We start from the raw sequence: 19,639 nt of genomic DNA on the forward strand, positions 1-19,639 counted from the left end.
CTGTCTCTGGAGAAGTACTACTGAATCAATGAAAAAGTACCCAAAGTGGACACTGGGGATGGAAGTTACAACCCCATAAAACAAACAGAAAATGTCATCAGAGTTAGCATTCGGACATTTTCTCCCAACTCAAAGCATCTAAACTATTTTTCATCACTTAAAAAGAAAGTCTGACATTTAAAGTGGTCTCAGCAGCACGTCCGACAGCTGCAGCAAAACACGCTAAAAATCTCTTCATGGTTTCTAATCAGCAGTTCTGCCATGGTTATTCTCTGTCCTTTAGCAGGAATACTCTCTCCAGATGCAGAAAGCAAAGAAAAATCTACTGTACCAACATCCTTATAAAGCTTCTGGTGAGGAGCTGAGTTAACAGACAGAATTAGGCTCGTCTTGGTGCGAAAAGCAGCAGCGCTTCGTTCAGGGTGGCTTCGAGCCGTTCTGCAAACGCAGACGCCTCCTGGCTAAAGCCTCTTGCTTCTTCCTCTCGATCTCGGCTGCAGAGCATCTCCCCGCCATCTGGTTTGTGACGAAAACTAGAAAAGGCAGAAAGGAAAGTGAATCATATGAACGTAAACAGTGGATTTGGTGTAAACTATCAACAGGAAGTGACGTGTAAGACTCGTAAAGAGGCTCGCGCTGCATCAGATCGTCGTCATGACGCACAACCTGACTCATGTTTTTATTTATTTTTAATGTAAAGCTGGTGCTGCTAATCATTGGGAAGATCACAAACTGAAGCCATGGAGATGTGCTCACCTGCTTTAGGGGATGATGCTTCACATGTAGCTCTACTGACATGTCAAAGAATATTAAAACATCATGTCACATCTTTTGTTTACTTGTGAATATTCATTAACACCCAATTATAGGACAAAAGAGTCAAACTGCAAAGATACATTGTGCTAAAATATAAAATTATTGGACAAAAAAAGGGAAAAAAGTCCAGGACATCATCCTAATGGAGGCGCCTCCATTGCAGTTGTTGCATTTTTAAAATGATGTCCCTTTTCAAACGGTTTTCATTCAGCTTTAAATAATTAATTTCTGTCGTTTCATGAGGAAATACGAGTTTTGTTTTTTTTAAAAGTTATTCTATTTGGTCTGAACAATTTTCTTTACTAATATTTTTTTAAAAATCTGCAGAAGATTCGCAAATATTGACATTTTTAAAGATGAATCACATGAAATCCAGTCATGAACAGATGAAAACCTTTTATGACAGTTTGGAAAGATTTCTCTCTTTTTAGGACCTCAGAGTGAATATTTAGTACGGTCCAGGAAATAACGTCCTGAGTCAGACATCTTACCTTTGTTGCTTGTGACTGCCGAGTCCGAGACGTGTCTTTTGAAAGCTGTATTTTGCGACGTGGAGTTCTGTGTTGCTCTGGTCATGACAGGATTAATGTCCACATTAGTATTTCCAGCTGGGAAAGTTCCAGAGGAACCCCCACAGTGGTTAAATGTGCCCAGACTTATGTGGCTTCCTGGGAAGCTCTGAGACATCCCTGATTTGCTGTTGGCACTTTTCATGGGAATGTTCCATCCTCGGTAGCTCACAGCGTCAGAGTTGCTCCCTGGTAACGAGTTGGAACAAACAAACGCAGACGGTGTGTTGGCACCGGCCGTGTTGATTTGCAGAACTTCTGATCGTTTCGTTTCTCTGTCCGTGGCAAGGTTTTGTTTTATTTGGCAGTTGCTGGGACTGACTTGCTGATGCTGACCGTTGGAGACCTTCTCCACGCCGTCACACACCTGGTACAGCAGAGCATCGTCGTCCCAGTCCTCCCATAAACTGCTAGAAACATCTTTAACAAAGGAATCCTTTACACAACCAGCACGGTCCTTATTGTTTTTGTCAGGCTTCAGACCTGAGCGTGTCTTTGTGGAAGCAGAATTCTGGTGAGCCGCATCAGATTTGGGTTGAATCTCAGTGTAACTGAACTCTGAAACGTTGTCGGCCATCTTGGGCTGGAATTGAGGGTTAGGCTCTAACTTGAAAGTGCTTCGGTTGCTAGTCTTTGGTTTGGGACCCAGTTCCTGCAGAGCGCTGCAGCTCCTCTTGCACTGCGAGTCTGCAGGCCGACGAGCAGAGTCTGGATTTGCAGTTGGCTTGCAAACAGAGGAGAACTGGGCTGGATTAGTCTTAGTGTCGCAGTGAAATGTGGTCTTGGGTTTGGCGTCAAGCTGCTCGTTGGCATTCTGGGTGAGCGCCAACACAAAGGAATCATTGAGTAAGTCATCATTCTCCCAGTCGTCATCAAAGTCATAACAACTGTTTGCATTGTTCATGCACGTTCCTTTCTGCTCCGCAGGAGGTGCAGCTGAGCCAAGTCTGTCAGCTGAGGTCGCAGGTGGGTCTTTCGTTTCTTGTGAACAGGCAGAAGCCTCGCTCAGGTTGCCGCTGACTCGCTGAGTGGAGGAGTCAAACAGGGCGTGCAGCTCTGCTTCCACCTGATCCGACGAGGACGGACACTTCAGACCCTCCACCTGGCTGCGGAATGACGCATCTGCAAGTTCAGCTTCACAAGTGTTCACACGTTCATTTAAAATATTGTTGTCCTCCTTCAGCCGTTCCGAAGACTCCTCGTCTTGCTGCATGTTTTCATCAAACTGCCGGGCCAATTTCACGAGGTCGTCAACACTGCTCTGTCTGCAGAGGTGGAGAAAACAAAGTCGAAAACTTTTAGTTCTACAAGTTAAACAATATTTAACTTGCAAACTGGTCGTATGAACGTGAGCTTTGTTGCAGACCGAGAGGATCTCTTCTTGACTCTTGGCTTTGGAATCTCGGGTGTACAGGGAACGGCGCTGTCACTGATCCACTGCAGCAGAGGACAGACCTTCCCTTCGGGTTTCATATTCTATAAAACCAGACAAACAGAAAGTCGTAGGAAAAAACACACTAAGAATACAGACAGAAAAAGGCTTCAGGTTGTCTAAACACAGAAAGCTGTAGCTAAGGAGAAAGAGTGAGGTCTGCTGCCAACCTGAGAGTCAGTGGTTCGATTCCAGACTTCCAGAAAATCAAGATAATTTGCTTCACTATTATAAAGTTGATTCTTTTGTTAGAAAAATCTTTTTTTTTTTTTTTTAAATGAATAAAAATTATGATTTTTGTCATTTTTATTGTTTTTATTGATTTTTTTTTTCTCTTTTTGGGCATTATGGCAGCAGAATGATGGTCTGGCTACTTTGTTTTATTTTCCTCATAGAAATCAAGAAAAATGATGACCAAAAAAAAATGTTTTCTTGTTTTCAATCTACAAAAATCAGCCATGTGGAAGAATTGTGAAAATCACAGTTTAAATCCAGCTTGAGGAGGACACCGGACTCATGTTGTGTCTATTGGGCTATGAATCTATATAAACATGTAGAAGTGCTGGATGAGTGTGTGTGTGTGTGTGTATGTGTGTGTGTTGATGGGTGAATGTAGAGGACATGTAGTGTTAAAGTGCTTTGAATTCAATTCTACTTAATTATCTGGCACATTTAAAACAACCCCTGCTGACCAAAGTGCTTCACAGAACAAAAAATACAAATAAAATGATCACAAAAGGGATAAAACTAGAACATTTTAACTGCTGAAAATGCTACAGACTATTTACCAGTTAGAAATGAAAAAAAAAAAAACAAAAAAAAAAAAACAAGCCCGTATGCTCTGATTAGTTAGCCGGTGACCTGACCTTTGGAGCGATGCGGTTGACAATATCAGATATTTCCACAACTCTGATGTTACGGGGTCCCGTTCCTAAACAAAAAGGAAGAAAAGATTAAATATTACTTGCTAGGTAAGCTGAACAATGATCATTACATTTTATACTAATGTAAACAAATAAATATAACGATGAGCTTGTCAGCAGCTGAAGCAACAGCTGGTTTTTACACACCATGGTGTAATGGTCCTTTATGGGATGGATGGAAATCAGCACCTTGCTAAATCTGGTGGATTTATGTTCATTATTATAGACAGTTCCATTCAAATAAAAGATTAAATCAAATGAGAGTTTTCAGCATCAGCGTGTTGTTTACCAGCTTGGGTGGGAGATGTGGAATCCCAGAAAATATCTTGTGAAACTTCACCCGGCGAATCCCCGTGATTAATTCCGCTGTATCGGCTGCCTCTGTGCCTCGGACTCTGAAAATCTGTGCAAACAATTGTAAAAGGTCACAAAACAGAGCTTGAAATACGGTGAACCTTTATAAAAAACATATTTGTGCAGAAATATGACCCAAATACTGTTTTACACATGCTGTCAAAAGGAAGAATTTTCTAAAGTATGTTTTTTTTTCTTTCTTATTTTTTGGGTTAAAATGATGCAAAATGACATTTTTCTTTATGGGAGAAGAAAACAAACATATGCCTCTGAAGCATCACCTGCAACTTAAAATTTCCATGAACTGTTTATCAGTTCTTCACATGGGCCCAGAGCAGTTTCAGTACAGAATCACTTCAGTGCTGACATGTTGGCGGGTTTCTTCTAATGGGCTTCTTGGGGCAGTCATATTAAATCAAATTGAGGCCAATGAAGCAAATAAAAATAAAATATTCATTTTTTTTCCTGCCAGCACTCATTGGGCTTTTGTGTTGCTTCATAACCTGCTTTTATTTAACAGACTTGCTGATTTATTTCCTCTTAGAAACTGCAGGCTTCACAGCTCATCACTTCATTCTGTCTCCAAACCTTGATACTCATGTTAATGAGATTTCTGTGTTTCTCTGCTTCTCACTTCAGTCAAAGTTGTTTTTCTTTGTTTTTGTCTCAGCTGCCTACAAAACAAAACTGTCATCATTTAGACTGAAAACAACTGGTTCTAATTTCACCTGAAGTCAGCTGCCAGTCCTGAATACTGATGATTGTCTTTGTTTCAATCATAATGAGAAGTAATGAAAGGAGTCTGCATGTCACAATCTGAAGCTTGTTTTTGTTTACCCATGACCAGTAATATTGGGCCCTATGAAAGACAATGGCATAGATCCCACCACTTGATCGCAAATTTTAGATATTAGTTTTTGCTTCAATTGCTTCAAGCTGATAAAAAGAATAGCTTTTCATGGAAATAATAACCCTTTATGAGGCAAGTGACTATTTATGATCACTTTGTTTTCTTTCACATTCAGCGTTAAACTATTTTTTTTTGTTAATGTAACAACAGAATGGAGGTCTTGGTTCATACCAGGACAATTTTAGGTTAAAATGTTCTAAAAAGTGTTAAATCACAGTGCATACATCTAACTAGGTTATTTTAATATAAATGGTTTATCAGTTTATATTACTGCTATATTTTATTACAACCTTTGAATAAAGTATTTATTATTTTTATTGAAGGTTTAATGATTTTCTTACATAGTTTGTACATCTTTTTGGCCCCCTATCAAGTCATTAGAATAACTTGTCCCCCCCATATGGCCCCTCTGCCCATGACCACCTGCTCTCTAAGTCTGCAGATTCAGCCTGCAGGTGACGAGTTTTGCGGTTAAAACGACACATTTCTGCCTCACCGTTGGAAACGGGGGATGTCGTTGTGTCTGACACCCGCTGTCCCGTCTTTCTGCTCTGTGTTTTCTTATGGCAAAGCGTGGAAATGTTCTTCAGCACCTCAGAGAACTCGGGGTTGCCAACAGCAGCAGCAGCATGTGTCCTCCGTTCTGACATGTTTCCGCTGGCGCGCGCAAACATCACGACTTCAACCTAACATATAATTTCTCACAGCATCTGATGGATCATTGCTTAAAACCGCACGGATATCGATTAATATTAGCGTGTCCTTTGTAATGGTTTTTTGCCTGTTCGTTTGTTTGAATCAAGCCGCCATGTTTACCGGTGACGTCAGAATCTACGGATGCCGGGTAGGTTGGTGCGACACACTTAGTTGCGCGGATCACGGAATATCCGACATCAGTTTCTGTCTCCAATGACCATTAGATTATGATTTTGTGACATTTAAATACCTGATAGAAATTGAAATAGTTAGTTTTCCCTAAACTGTATTTAACGACGTAATGTTGCATTTCCTACGACGGGATATTAGTAATTATATAAAGGAAAAAACGTGAAATTCCAACCAGTGATTAGAAATAAATATTTTCAGGAAAAACAACTACAAAAAAAGTTTTAAAGCTCTTTCATCTAATTTTTTTTATTATTATTTAAATAGGCTACATGTTATTTTTGTATCTACTCACACGTAGTTCGGCAAGTTAAATCACGCCGAAAGGGGCGTCACCATAGCAACGCCTTAATCAATCAATTCAGATCAGCTGGTTTTTGACAATGGTTGGTAACAAACACTACATTGAGGACAACATAAAATAGTCCCCATACTTCAGTATATTTAGCAAATTTTGTAAAAAATAAAATAAAATAAATAAATAAAAAAAAAAAGATATAAACATTTTTTACGACATGTTTACCGTGTGGGAATGTGATATAAACGGATTAAACAACTCAGATCCGTGCGTAACACGGTTTTAATGCACTTCGCGGAGGAACACTACGATGCGCAGTGGAGTGGTGTTCCCTGAGAGTATTCTGTCGAAGTAAATGTTAACAAGAAAACAATGTAATTTTGAGTTTCATGAATGACTGGTATTAATATGAAAGTTTGTTTTTTCTTTTGGAAAGTTGTGAACAGAATAGTACATATATAAGACAGCAGAGTACTACCTGCACGGTCTTTTTAGGTGTTTGCATAGTTAGGATAATCAGGTGGCCTCCATCTGAAGCAGCATGACAGAGGTAAGTAGCTGAGCTGGGAGTTTTCAGTGTAACGAGTTTGGGTCACATCTCACAGATTCTGTCTGAATAGAAATGTTCTTTTATTGAGAAGCATCATCAGACATCTTAGCTGAAGGAATGCTTATTGAACTGAGACTAGTTTTAATTTAAAATACTAGTTCTGTTTGACAAGATATGTCTTGAACAGAATAACAGATTTGTTGCAACACATTAAGGTAATGCAAACAAGGAAACCTTAAATGTCAAATCATCTCATATTTTGATTAAAAAAAAAAGAAGACATTTAATAGTTTTAGCTTACTGTAGCTTTGCAGAGAGTAGGATTTAAATTTGTTATTTTTTTAGGGGGGGGGGGGTGTTTGACCAAATTTCCTTTCTGAGTTGGCTACTGTATTCCCTTCAGTTTGCTATGATTATTAAAGCTATCATATAAGACTGGGATCACAGTTATGAAATAGATTAATACATGTCAATGATTGCAATCACATGAATATTTGAAAAAAATAAATGAAAAAACCAAAAACACCATGGATAACTTACTGTTTATCACTAGCAGCAAATCTAAAACTCCCCTGGACACGTTGAGCCTGGTTGCACTGATGTTTGCTTTGGGTGTAGTCCTTTTTTTCTGCAATTGCATGCATATCTTGATATAAAGCTCATCAATTGTCTTGAATTTTGTCGTTATTTTTACGATGTAATGATGTGAATTATTATATTTGCAGGAACAGTTAATATGTTTTTTTGCAGCCTTTATCCATCTGAACACTGCTATGGATTATCCACTTAATTATCTGATTTTTTTTCAGCATTATTATTTAATTACTAAGCAGATATCATCAGTGCATCATATTTAGCTGAGAATGTGAGAAGTAAAGACTTCTCCTCTGCCACATACCATCAGTGTTGTTATTATAATCTTACACAAAGACATTGAGATGTCTCTTTGCACCAGAAGAAATTAATCTGGAAAACACAGAAACGGATCTTTAGTTTTATCACAAATTATTCAATTTCTTCCCTGACAAATTTTAATGAGATCAAATCCTCAAAACGTGAAAGAGTCTTGGTGGAAAGTCCGTCAAACGGACTCTTTCTGTTTTAATTGGAGCTCAGTTTTCACTCAATCATTTAAATATTCATAAAATAAACCTTTTGTAATCTGCAGAGTAAAGACAGTCAGACTCAGAAATGTCTTTTGCTTTATGAGAATCTCTCCTAAGACGTGACTGATGACATGTAAAAACACTCTGCTCAAAAGGGAAAGTTATGCAATATCATCAAGATTACATGTCTTTCAGTGAGAAATGGTGACGCCATGAATATGAATACCACTTTGATTCAAAAGCTTCATGGAAAAATCCTCTCTCTGTGGATGCTGAACGTTTGTTCATCACATTTAAGCAAGCTGCATGTTGGATCATAACTGGCTCGGAAAGCAAGCTTCCATAATACCGTATATCTTCAGATCATTCTGGCTGCGTCGAGCCGAGCACAGACAAGTTCCAGTGCCGTAATAACATCACATTTTTGAATGGAAGAAGCTTTTTAAACCTCACGATATAAACTCTTAAATGTAGAAAACGTGAAGCCCACTGAGCTTGATTATGGCAAGAAACTTTATTTGAAGCACTTTGTTCTATATGTTTTTATGTCTATGAGCCGAGGTGGCTGATTGGTCTGCAGTTCATCCTTTTGTTTTAGTTTGTAAGGGAGTAAACTTTAGTGTCAAAGACAAATACGTTAGTATGTTTGACGATATGCTTTTGTCCTGAATCAATTCTGATGTTTTTTGGGTGCCGATTCTATTTAAATTGCGATTCTCACAATTCTTTGATATTGCTGATTTTTGTAGATTAAAAACAAATGAATGAATAAAACTTTCTTTTTGCTCATCAGTTTTCTTGATTTCAATAAGGAAAAAAAACAAAAAACAAAACAGTAACCAGACCATCATTCTGCTGCTATAGTCGCCAAGAAGACAAGTAAAAAGATCAATAAAAACAATAAAAATGACAAAAATTTTATAATAGATTATTTTTTATTTATTTTAAAAAAATCGATTTCAAAATTGTGAAGCAAAAATCCCGATTTTCGATTTTTCGATTTGATTTTCCCACCCCTATTTGTCATGTGGGACATGAAAAAGTTCAGCGTTGTTCATTTTCTTTCCTTCCTTCCTTCCTTGTTTCAGCGGTTAGATTATTTAACCATTTCCTTTGATGCATATGTTTATAGACGAACACACTAAGCCAGTGTTTCCAGGTCCTCAGAACCCTTTGCTTTGCATGTTTTAGACATGATTCTCCTCCAAAACACCTGAGTCAGATTACTGAACTTCCTCATCAGGTTCTTTGCAGCCTGCAGAGCCCTTTATTTCATTCAGGTGTGTTAGAAGTAGGGCTACCTATGAAACATGCAGGGCACGGCGGCCTGAGGACCTGGGACTGGGAAACACTGCACTAAGCTAGCCTCTTCCACACATTTTAAGCTAATATTTTGATTTTTTTTCTTTGGCTTTTGAAGATACTGCTGCATGTTTCTGGCTGTTTTCAGCGTGCTGCTCCTTCCATGTGAATTTCAGTGTCGGATGAGTAATGGCTTTGGTGGACACAGGTTATTGTAATGAAAGTTGATGTTTCCAGTCACTGAGTTGTCGGAACTTGTCCACTGTTTTTGCTATCATTATCATCATCATCATCTTATCTGCACAAGCTGAGAAAGCAGTTACGTGATGAATGCTCCTGTTATTTCCTTAACAATGTCACGAACTTATGCATGCACATGCACACATGCTCTGTTTGGCAAATCTACTGAGCACTCGTAGCACGTTGGTTTTAAGTGACATATTTAGTTTATTAAGAAGTAGAAACCTTGCATTTGCATAAAAACCCAGTTTTTATAGTGGAAACTGGTGGAAGTTTATTACTTTTAAGGTATTTCATAATACTGGGCCATAAAACACATTTCTGACTGTAGAATTTCTTCTCTGTCTTTTATTACCATTTTGCATTGACTCACATTGGCTGACTGTGTTTTAATCCCGATTTTAAATTTTTTTAACCTAAGTTACGTCTGATTAATTTACCATCTCTCCGCCATGAGGGGGTTTTAATGGTTCAACAATCGTCTGAACAGAGAATAGTGAAGGATTCTTCATTTCTGCGGACATTCTGCAGAGCAGTTTCCAGGGGAAAGCACTAGATGGTGCTTGGATACCTCCTTGCTGTTTTGTATGTGTGTTTCATTCTCTTCCTGTGTGTGTGTGTGTGTGTGTGTGTGTGTATTTGTGTATGTGATGGTTGGGGAGTGTAAAAGAGAAAACAGTAAGGAAAGTCATTACAGACTTGATGCAGATTTTTGTGGATAAATGTTTCAGTGAAACATCGTGCTTCTGGAGTTGTTGCAATAGACATCCCACACACATACACACACACACACACACACACACACAGACAAGCTGCAGTGAATTACTATGCTTGATTATACATGATTCTGCTTTGATTGTTTTCATTTGGAAGCAGTTTATCAGTAAAGAGAAATTGGGACGCCCATCAGCTGTGTTTCTTTGATTGAACGCCAGAAAATCTTATGAACAGATGACATGTCGTTGGAGCTTTGACTTGGTATAATTTTTGTTTCATCAAAACATCAGGCGATATTTAGGCACCTATAATGATAAGATGAACAGGCGGTCATGGCGGGGGTGTAACACGTGTAGTCTTTGAGATGCTCATTCACATATAGTTTGGGAAAAGCAGTGGGTTCAAGGAAATGTCACACAAACAACTAGCAGACTAAAAGAATAAAAGGCAAATTTGGAATGGATTAAATCACATAAAATTGTTCATATTTATATTTATTCACACTATAAAATAAATATAACCAATGAAACAAAATAAAAGTTGAACTTCTTTGGTGCAAAATGACCAAAATAAACATTTTTCTAGTTTTAAACATCAAAACAAAACACGATAATTCATGAATATTATTATTACACTGATGTAAAATGAACTAGAAATTTGTCACTTTTCTGGGCATAAATAAAAAAAATCATTTGCATCCATGTAGCTTTAAAAACCAAAATGACTCATTTCTGTCTCTGGATTAATTGTTTTTAACACCGTCATATTTGTAAAAACTCTTTTCTTCGCTCATCAGTTTCTTTCTTTAAAGGGAAACGTGTCTGTTCTGAATCTTTACACTCCAAACAGCATATTCATGCCTATAGGCCGTTGTCATGTCAGTGGTGTAGCTGCTGTCAATGTTAAAGAGGTTAACTGGAACCGCCAGTATGGATGTAACCGTGATTTAATCAACAGTTATCTACGTTTCATGCCTCCCCCTTAATGCATTCAGCGAATCTTGGGGGTATCCCCATTGCTCTGTCAAGCGAGCTGTGTCATATCACGCTGCAACGAAAATCCACACCCGGGGGGCGCGGTCATCCGCCCGCCTAAAAGTCACCGTAACACCCTCTGTCACACTGAATGTCAGCATTTCTCACAAGCAATAGTTAGACCACAGAATAAAGGGCATGGATGCGTCAGTTTGCATTTGTATATGAGCCATCAGCCTGCCTTTTTTTTTTTTTTTTTTTTTTCCTTCTATGTAACTCGTCTCCTTCGCAAGCAGCGTTAAGGCAGAGAGACAGAAAAAGACAAAAGCTGCTGGAGAGTGGAGGAGCCTTTCTCTCAGCTTGTCTGAGTCCTTCCCAGAAGCCTGTCCCTCCACCTAACTACCTACCCCCTTCTTCTATTTACTGGTCACGCCTGGGTTGTTTAGAGACAATTAAGAAGCTAATTGTGGAGATTTCTGAGGACTGGGTATTTTAGTAAAAAGTAAAGAGCTAATGGCTAATTGCCCAAGCAGCTGCTTGTGTTTATGAAGGAGGAGCAAACATGCCAGGGGATCTACCAGGCGTAGACAGCAATGAGAACAAGGCTGCATTTGTGTGTGTGTGTGTGTGTGTGTGTACTGTAGTGTGAGGTAGGGAGCGGGAGGCTCATCATCGCTGTGGATCCCAGGGATGGGTCACACTGGGCAGCTGCCAGTTGTGTGAGACAAGGAAGAGAATAAAGGCACAACTCAGAAAAGTGTCTGCATAAATACTAATCACCTCTGATGGCCTCTGGTGCTGCATCTCCAAGGACTCCAGTGTCTTCAGCTGTTTGGATGTGAAGGGTGTATCCCTATGTTTATAGCACCCTCCACACACACACACACACGCCCAGCTCTGCCAGACTCCCCCCTTTGGACTTGCAGTGCCTCGTGGATGACAGTTAGCATGTGGTAGAGCTCTCTGAAGTGGAAGGGATCCAGGATGCTCAGTTACCGTGCCAGCTTCACCAAACTGGGATTTCACCCATTTTCCCAGTGTCTGCCAAAGACTGGGACTGTGAATGAAAAGCACTTGAAACAATGTGCGGTTGTGCATTGTCAGATTTGCCGGCTTCGACCGTGGTTAGACACAGCCTTAGGCGGTTTGGCGCCTCTTTGAAAAGACACCCAGCAGCCATTTTGGTCACATGTGCTGAAAAGGAAGTGCCAGAGGGCATCCAACTGCACTCTCCCGACTCAGTAGATGGCTGAGATGTAAAGGAAGAAAAGGAGAAGTGAACACCAAAGCTGTGCTCTTTTTCTTTTTTTAAATGTACTTTCTTGTTTTGTTTGTTGCTGCCCTGCGTGGCTGGTTGGACTTTTGCTGAGACACCCATAAAAAAGACCTTTACAGCATCATTAAAAGTGTTTTACTGTCATATAATCTCTTCCTCGTTATGCCCAAAGTCATCAGCTTAGCAACAAGAATGAGGTGAGAAAAAAAAGAATCTTAACATTATCTTAATTTTTAAAATTTTGTTCTTTTATTAGGCTAACCTCCAAAACTTAATATCTGTAATGAAATAACATAATTTTAGTAGATCCAATTAACCTCTGTCTCGACCCCCTAAGGGCTTCACTTAACATAGATTCAGCTAAAGGTTGTCTCAACTGCAGCGCTGCCCTAGGTGTTACAGTTTAGGTGCAAGACCTTTTCACTCCCAATCTCCATATCCACCATTTATGTGAAATATATTGCCTCGTGGTAAACTGATCCATATGTGCCTGATTGTGTAATATATAGGGAGGACATCAGAGAGGGAGCCATTTCATAGAATTGCAGCAGTTATGAAGGAAGGTTTAAAGCAAGAGAGCACAGAGGGGAGGTGCGTCTGCGCTCAGCACAGTGCAGCAGCAGTCTGCTCTGACTGCTCATTTATTCTGTTTATAATAGCAAAGCCGATGATAAATGTCCCGCAGAGTGCACATGTGCTAAAATATTCATCAATTGGAGTCCCCCTAATTTGCGGAGGAGGAAAACCAATAAATTCAAATGTGAGCGGCAGTCATGTTATATTTATATGAATATGCAAGACCATGGTCAGGACATTAAGATTAATCTGATATGTGAGTTCTCTTTAACTCGTTCTAACGAAGCGTCTTGTGTTAGACAGAGACGTGTGAGAGGAAGGTGAGAATTTTGGAAACAAAGCGGCTAACATGGAGAGACAGGATGGGAGTATAACCACCAATTCTCTAATTATGTGTCTGAAATTTCAGCTCTAATGTAAAAATGAAACAATCGCAATCCTCCCTGATGAAAGGGAAAGCGGGAGACGTCTCTTTCCACTTTGTTTTGACTTTTCAAAGCAGGACAATGCAAAAATTTGACCTTAATGCTTTGGGGAAAAAAGTCGTTATCATGGCATCAAAGCACACGGTTTGAGGTGCGATTTGATGACATGTTTCTTCAAATCAGCAAAAAAAAATCTTAACTTGGCAGCTCGTACAGTTCTCTGAACTTTCACTGCTTCATTTTAATTCCCATATATATATGTGTGTGTGTGTGTGTGTGTGTGTGTGTGTGTGTGTGTGTGTGTGTGTGTGTGTGTGTGTGTGTGTGTGTGTGTGTGTGTGTGTGTGTGTGTGTGTGTGTGTGTGTGTGTGTGTGTGTGTGTGTGTGTGTGTGTGTGTATATATATAAATAAAAAATCTCTTTCTCTCTCTCATATTGTCCTTTGTTTTGCTTGTTCCCATTTTTTTTTTCTCTGTTTTTTCTCACCCTCTCTGCTCAGGTGTGCAAGTGCCTGGAGGAGGAGGAAAAAAGGTGGAGAAGGGGTGGTTTCTCCCCACGTGTACCCTACAGTGTCCCTCTCTCCTGGGGTAGGGATGACAGGAAGTCAGCCAGATGGTACAGAGCAGGTCTGCAGCATGTGACCTCCTCTCTGGAGAGGCAGCAAGCAAGGTGAAGAGGAAAGAGGAGGAAGGAGCATAAGATTAAATAAATGAGGTAAGTAGATGTAAGAAATATGTAAGAAGAGAGGCCGAGTGATGGTATCACACTCCATATCAGTGTTAGACGTTGCAACACCCAAAGATCAAGAGTTTTGAGACTGAGATTTATGTTGTACTCAGTTCACAGCAGCGTTCACATGAATTTGGCACTGCTTTTGTTTTTATTTTACATTCAGCATGTACCCAGTGGCACTTATAATTAGCTGCCAAAGATTGAATCATGTGGAAATAAACAAATAGAAGCCTGCTGATGATGTCATGTTAGCTTTTACTTGTCCTACTTAAAAAAAACTAAAAAAATGTTTAAACAAAAGTCTGACTCTTAAGCTTCATTTATGCTTCTTTCACACACATGAATATGTCTGTTGGAAATAATGATGTTAAAATCTGACAATGTCTAAATTAAAAACTATCAAATATCATTGTCCACATACTACTCTGCATCTTGTACTTTGGTTTAGTTGTCGGGTGGTACATCCACTAGAGGGCAGTGCAGAGTTCTGCGTTCACTTCTGAATAAGCGTTAGTTTCAAGAGTAACATGGTGATGATGGATGAGATCATGGTGATGCAAATTCTCAGAATAACACAAAAACTGTGTCCTAATTCATAGTCTGCACACTTCCAAGTGTGCTGCTCCAATTCAAAGGCTCCTTCGAATCCACCCTCTTCACTTTGTTTGGCTCCAGATTAGCCTGAAACGAAGGCTACAAGCAATGCATCCTTCATACCCTTTTTTCTCCCAGAATTCATTGCGTGTCAGATTGGGGGAAAAAAAATGAGCGGCAGGGTGGAGGTGTGTATACACACACACACATATTTGCCCCAACAGACAAGCTGGGACGACAGCGGTATTGTGTCCAATAACCACAAATGAATTCAATTACATGCGTCTAACCAGAATTATTTTTCACTGAAGTTGACGTCAGCTTGACAGGATGAGCTGTCAGCCAGAGGAGAGCTGGTCTGGGCTGCCTCCTCCACATGTTTTTTTTGTTTAGACACAACGCTATATGAAAATAAATAAAATTAAAATTACAGGAGCCATTTTCTGTCATTGTAAAACAGATATTTTGTGTTTTTGTGAAAGAATGGGATCACTAATTAGATAAACTTGGCATATGTCATTGCTAGGCAACAGAACTGGAGCACTATGGGTAATTCTCGTACGTCTTCTTTCACAAATAGTAAGCGCACTTCGGAGTATGCAGACTACGTAGACCACTTGGTAGCATACAAAGTAGGCACATTTCAAAGGCTGGGAACAGCTATATTTGGGACACAGCTATAAAAAGCAACGCAGTAGATGGTGGTGTTCTGTATGGTTATTAAATACAACATTAGCTTACTAACTGTTCTGCAGCTTTGTTTTTTTTTGCTAGCACATCGGCTAAAGTCAATACACAACAGTGCTGCTGCACTTTTTGGTTGTCCTGCTATGCTTACTATGCCTGGATTTGTGCCCTCAAGCTGTCTGAAATCTGAATGAAATATGCAAAAAATGCAATAGATGGACAAAAGTGTCTTTCTCTCAAAGTAGTTAATCTATAGCACAGGCTAGTATTTAGCAATCTGCAACGCAACCCTGCTAAACTGCTGATAAACCAGCTCATCCTCATCTCAGGGCTACAAATTCTGCTGTATTTACATCTATTTTCTTTCTGTTTGTTTCTTTGTTTGCATTTAGGCCTGTACAGATAAAGAGAATATCTGTGAGTGAATGAATGCTTTCTTGCACAGAAAGTAGAACTGGTAAAGACTGATTGAGTTTTTGCTCAGGACTCTTGTGGCAGGTATCAAGTCACAATTGCACAGCGTAGTAGGACTGAGTATATAAACAAGTAAAAACTAACCCCACCCTTAAACTCAGTTGTAGCCTAATAGTAGCATCACTCCATCTCGTTAGCATCCAAATCGCAACTAGCTTGTTGACTGTTCTGCAGAGAATCACATGTACGTTTGGTTGACTTAAGGGCCAAACTTAACACGTTCTTACCGCTGTAGTTAGAAGACTATTCATCCATCTGCGTACTGGAGTCACTGGATACCTTTTGTAAACTGTACACACCATATATGTTGGGAATTTGATGATTGCATAGCCACAAAGAGGCCCATTTCTGCTCCTTTTATGTACGTAAACGGGGATTTAAATGGGCGTCCGTTTCAAATGTTTTCATTCTTCCATGTTTCTTTTCTGTTGCTGTTTAGTTAAGTTTGTTCACCCACTAGTGGGCTTTGTTGCGTTCAGAGTTTGCAAATGCGTTTTGACACCGGTTGGTAGCAATAACTGTAGTGGTTATCTAGAGTAATATTCTTGTCTTTCATGTTTAACAAGCGACCTTTTAACCACCTTCTAACTCACAGATGACAAGAGACTGTCTTACTCATTGAGTCGGCTGATTCGGCTTCACCAACGGTTAAACAACCGTGGAGCTCCGCCATCCGCTCGTTTATTATTACAACAAAAAATAAAAAAACAGAAAAGTGTACATCCTGTCTAAGTACGGTAGCCACAAAGTGAAATTCTGGTCCAATAACTATTATTTCTCATAACTTGAATGATTCCAATAATCTAACAAAAATGGCGCTTACAATAACGTACTGCTATAACGTTGTTTACAACCATCAGAAAACACCAGAATGACTTAAAAAAAAAAAAAAGCATGAAGTTATTTTCTGTTCTCCTCGACTTTTCCTTCGTCTTCTTTGAGTACTTTTGATTTTTACTGGTTACTGTTGATCAGCGTTGTATTTCCATAAAAGTACTGCTAGTAATCATTTCTGTTTTGTTGTCTGGTTCGCCTATGTGGTGCTTTATCTATTGATACATTTGTTTTACACAATTTTAGCCTGATAATCTGACAACAGCAGCTCTCCTGCAATAATAAGCAAAACGCGGTTTGGAGTTTAAACGGGTAAAGTATAAAAGTTTCCACAGTAACTGTGGTCAACGAATGCTCAGTTGATTTAGTTTGTACACTTCACTAATAGACCACAGCGACTGCCAGACTTCCCTCCCCTGCTGGTGTGTTCACACTGCGCTTTACACACCCGACATGAGAGTGTGTGTTGTACAATATTTGTAACTTGTGCCAAAGCTAGAAGGTGATTGAATATTTAATGTATACTGTGTGTGTTTCTGGTTTTACACCTAAGTGGTGCGGTTTAGTCAAAACAAGCTCTGCTGCATCTATTAATATGATTTATATCATCTGAGATGAGTTTTTTTTTTCCAATCAATCTTCAGCAATATGATTTTGAAACATAATTTTGTTTACTTTATGTCTGTCCAAATCATTTATATCTAACTATGTAGCGATCAGTAGATCTGTCCCTGATCAGAGAAAATCATGTATGGATTTATCAAGTCATAAAATAATTTAAAAAAAAATACAGATTTACATTCTGAAAATTGTGTATTTGTAGACTAATTATTATTTTTGCTGCAACAGTTCACGCAGAAGTGAAGAATTTCTGCTGCTTCGCGTCTCTGACATGTAGGAAGTAAATATACCGCAGCTTAAACATCAAACGTCATCTTGCATCTGTCCGCTTCTGTAAATTCAATCCTGTCCAGAGTCAGTACAGTAGACCTGAAAAAGCAACAGCTTCATTTCACCCAGCTGGAAGCCACAAGTCAACAGCTCCACTTCCGTATTGATATCCTCTGTGTAAAAGGCAAAAAATAAATTGACAAATTTCCCCATTTATTATTATTATTAACATTCCCATACAGTCTCTGATTTGCTCATCACATTGCACAAAGTTCCATTTCATGCACAACTCCCAGTCTGCCCAAACCAACCACGTTCCCCTCCCTCTGCCCCCCCCCCCCGCTGCCTGGGGTTGCCTTTGATCTAAATTTGGCCTCAGCGGAAGATGTACACATTCATTTTCATATGGAGGCTTTGAACACACTGATGGAGGGCCCTTTGCTGCTGTGCTCACTTTTATCCTCCGAGCCCCCTGCACTTGGAGCCCCGTGAGCATATGGCGAACACCCCTTACCGGAGTTTCATACAACAGGAGGGGCCGCCCACACTTAACATCCCCTATTCCCAAAGTCCTTCAGTCACTCTGGGTGTCTGGAAGTTGGAAGCTGGTTACACAATTAGAGCTACGACTTAGCAGACGGAGTTGAACGGTCTCGGAGCGCCGTTGTCGCAGACAATGAGCGGCATCACATTAAAAGTGGTGAACGGATACGCTGCTCTTACCTGCTCCAGCTTCTGTGTTCACATTCATCCAAATAAAGCAACAGATTACAACTAGGTTAACAATATTCTATGTTAAAGTTAATTATCTTTATTAAAGTTGCTATCTGTGTTTGCTGCTTGGATTTTTTTTCAGTTTCTGAAGGTGAAGATCACATTTCTCACTCTGCTGAGAGAGAAAGCTCTCCATTGTTTGTTAACACAGAGCTACAGTCTTTTGGTTTCCTCTTTGCCAACTGAGGATCCGTCATCTTCTGCCAAAACGTCCGTAAAGAGACAACGACCAAAGCAGATCTACTGTATCACCAAGCCGCGGTGCACAAAGAGCTCCGGTTGAATGAATACCTTTTTAGAAAAACGATGTTCCCCTGACGGTCACGGAGGGTTCTGTCAGAGATTTCTGTTTCTCAACCAAGTGTTTGTGTCCCGGGACAAAGATTTAACTATCACCACTCACCAAGCGCTTAATTAAAAACTGATGTTGATGTGTTTTGAATGCTTCAAATAAAGGTACAGTGGGAGGAATAAAAAGCAGCAAATAAAGTTTTTCAGCTGGATTTAAAGCGCAGAGTTTCTGCAGACCTGCAGGTCACTGGGAGTTTGTTCCACATGTCAGGAGCATAAAAGCTCAAAAACTCTTCACGCTATATATGCTCCCTTTAGGCAAAATTATTAGACAGCATGGAATAAACTTTCATTGTTATGCAGATGATACTCAACTATACTTATCCTTTAAACCAGATGAAACAAATCAGCCCAATAGGCTACAAAATTGTCTCATAGACATAAAGACTTGGATGTCTAGAAATTTTCTCCTCTTAAACTCAGATAAGACTGAAGTAATTCTCGTTGGATCTGAAAAACTCAGAGCTAAATTTTCCGGTTTTGTAATGAACCTGGATGGCATTACTTTAGCTTCCAGTGCTACAGTGAGAAACCTTGGAGTAATATTTGACCCTGACCTGTCCTTTGGCCCACATATTAAGCAGGTTACTAAAACAGCCTTCTTTCATTTACGTAATATAGCCAAAATTAGGGACATTCTGTCTCGGAGTGATGCAGAAAAACTGGTTCACGCTTTTGTTACTTCGAGACTAGATTACTGTAACTCTCTATTACTGGGCTGTCCTAAATATGCCCTGAAAAGCCTTCAGCTGATCCAGAATTCTGCAGCCAGAGTCCTGACCAGAACCAGCATGAGAGATCATATTTCTCCAGTTTTAGCCTCTCTTCATTGGCTGCCTGTTGAATCTAGAATAGAATTTAAAATCCTTCTCCTTACATATAAAGCCCTCCACAACCAGGCACTACTATATATCAAAGACCTCATAGTTCCTTATATACCAAGCAGAGT

The sequence above is a fragment of the Telmatherina bonti genome (assembly GCF_933228915.1).
Source record: "Telmatherina bonti genome assembly, chromosome: 11".
In the NCBI taxonomy this organism is placed as follows: Eukaryota; Metazoa; Chordata; class Actinopteri; order Atheriniformes; family Telmatherinidae; genus Telmatherina; species Telmatherina bonti.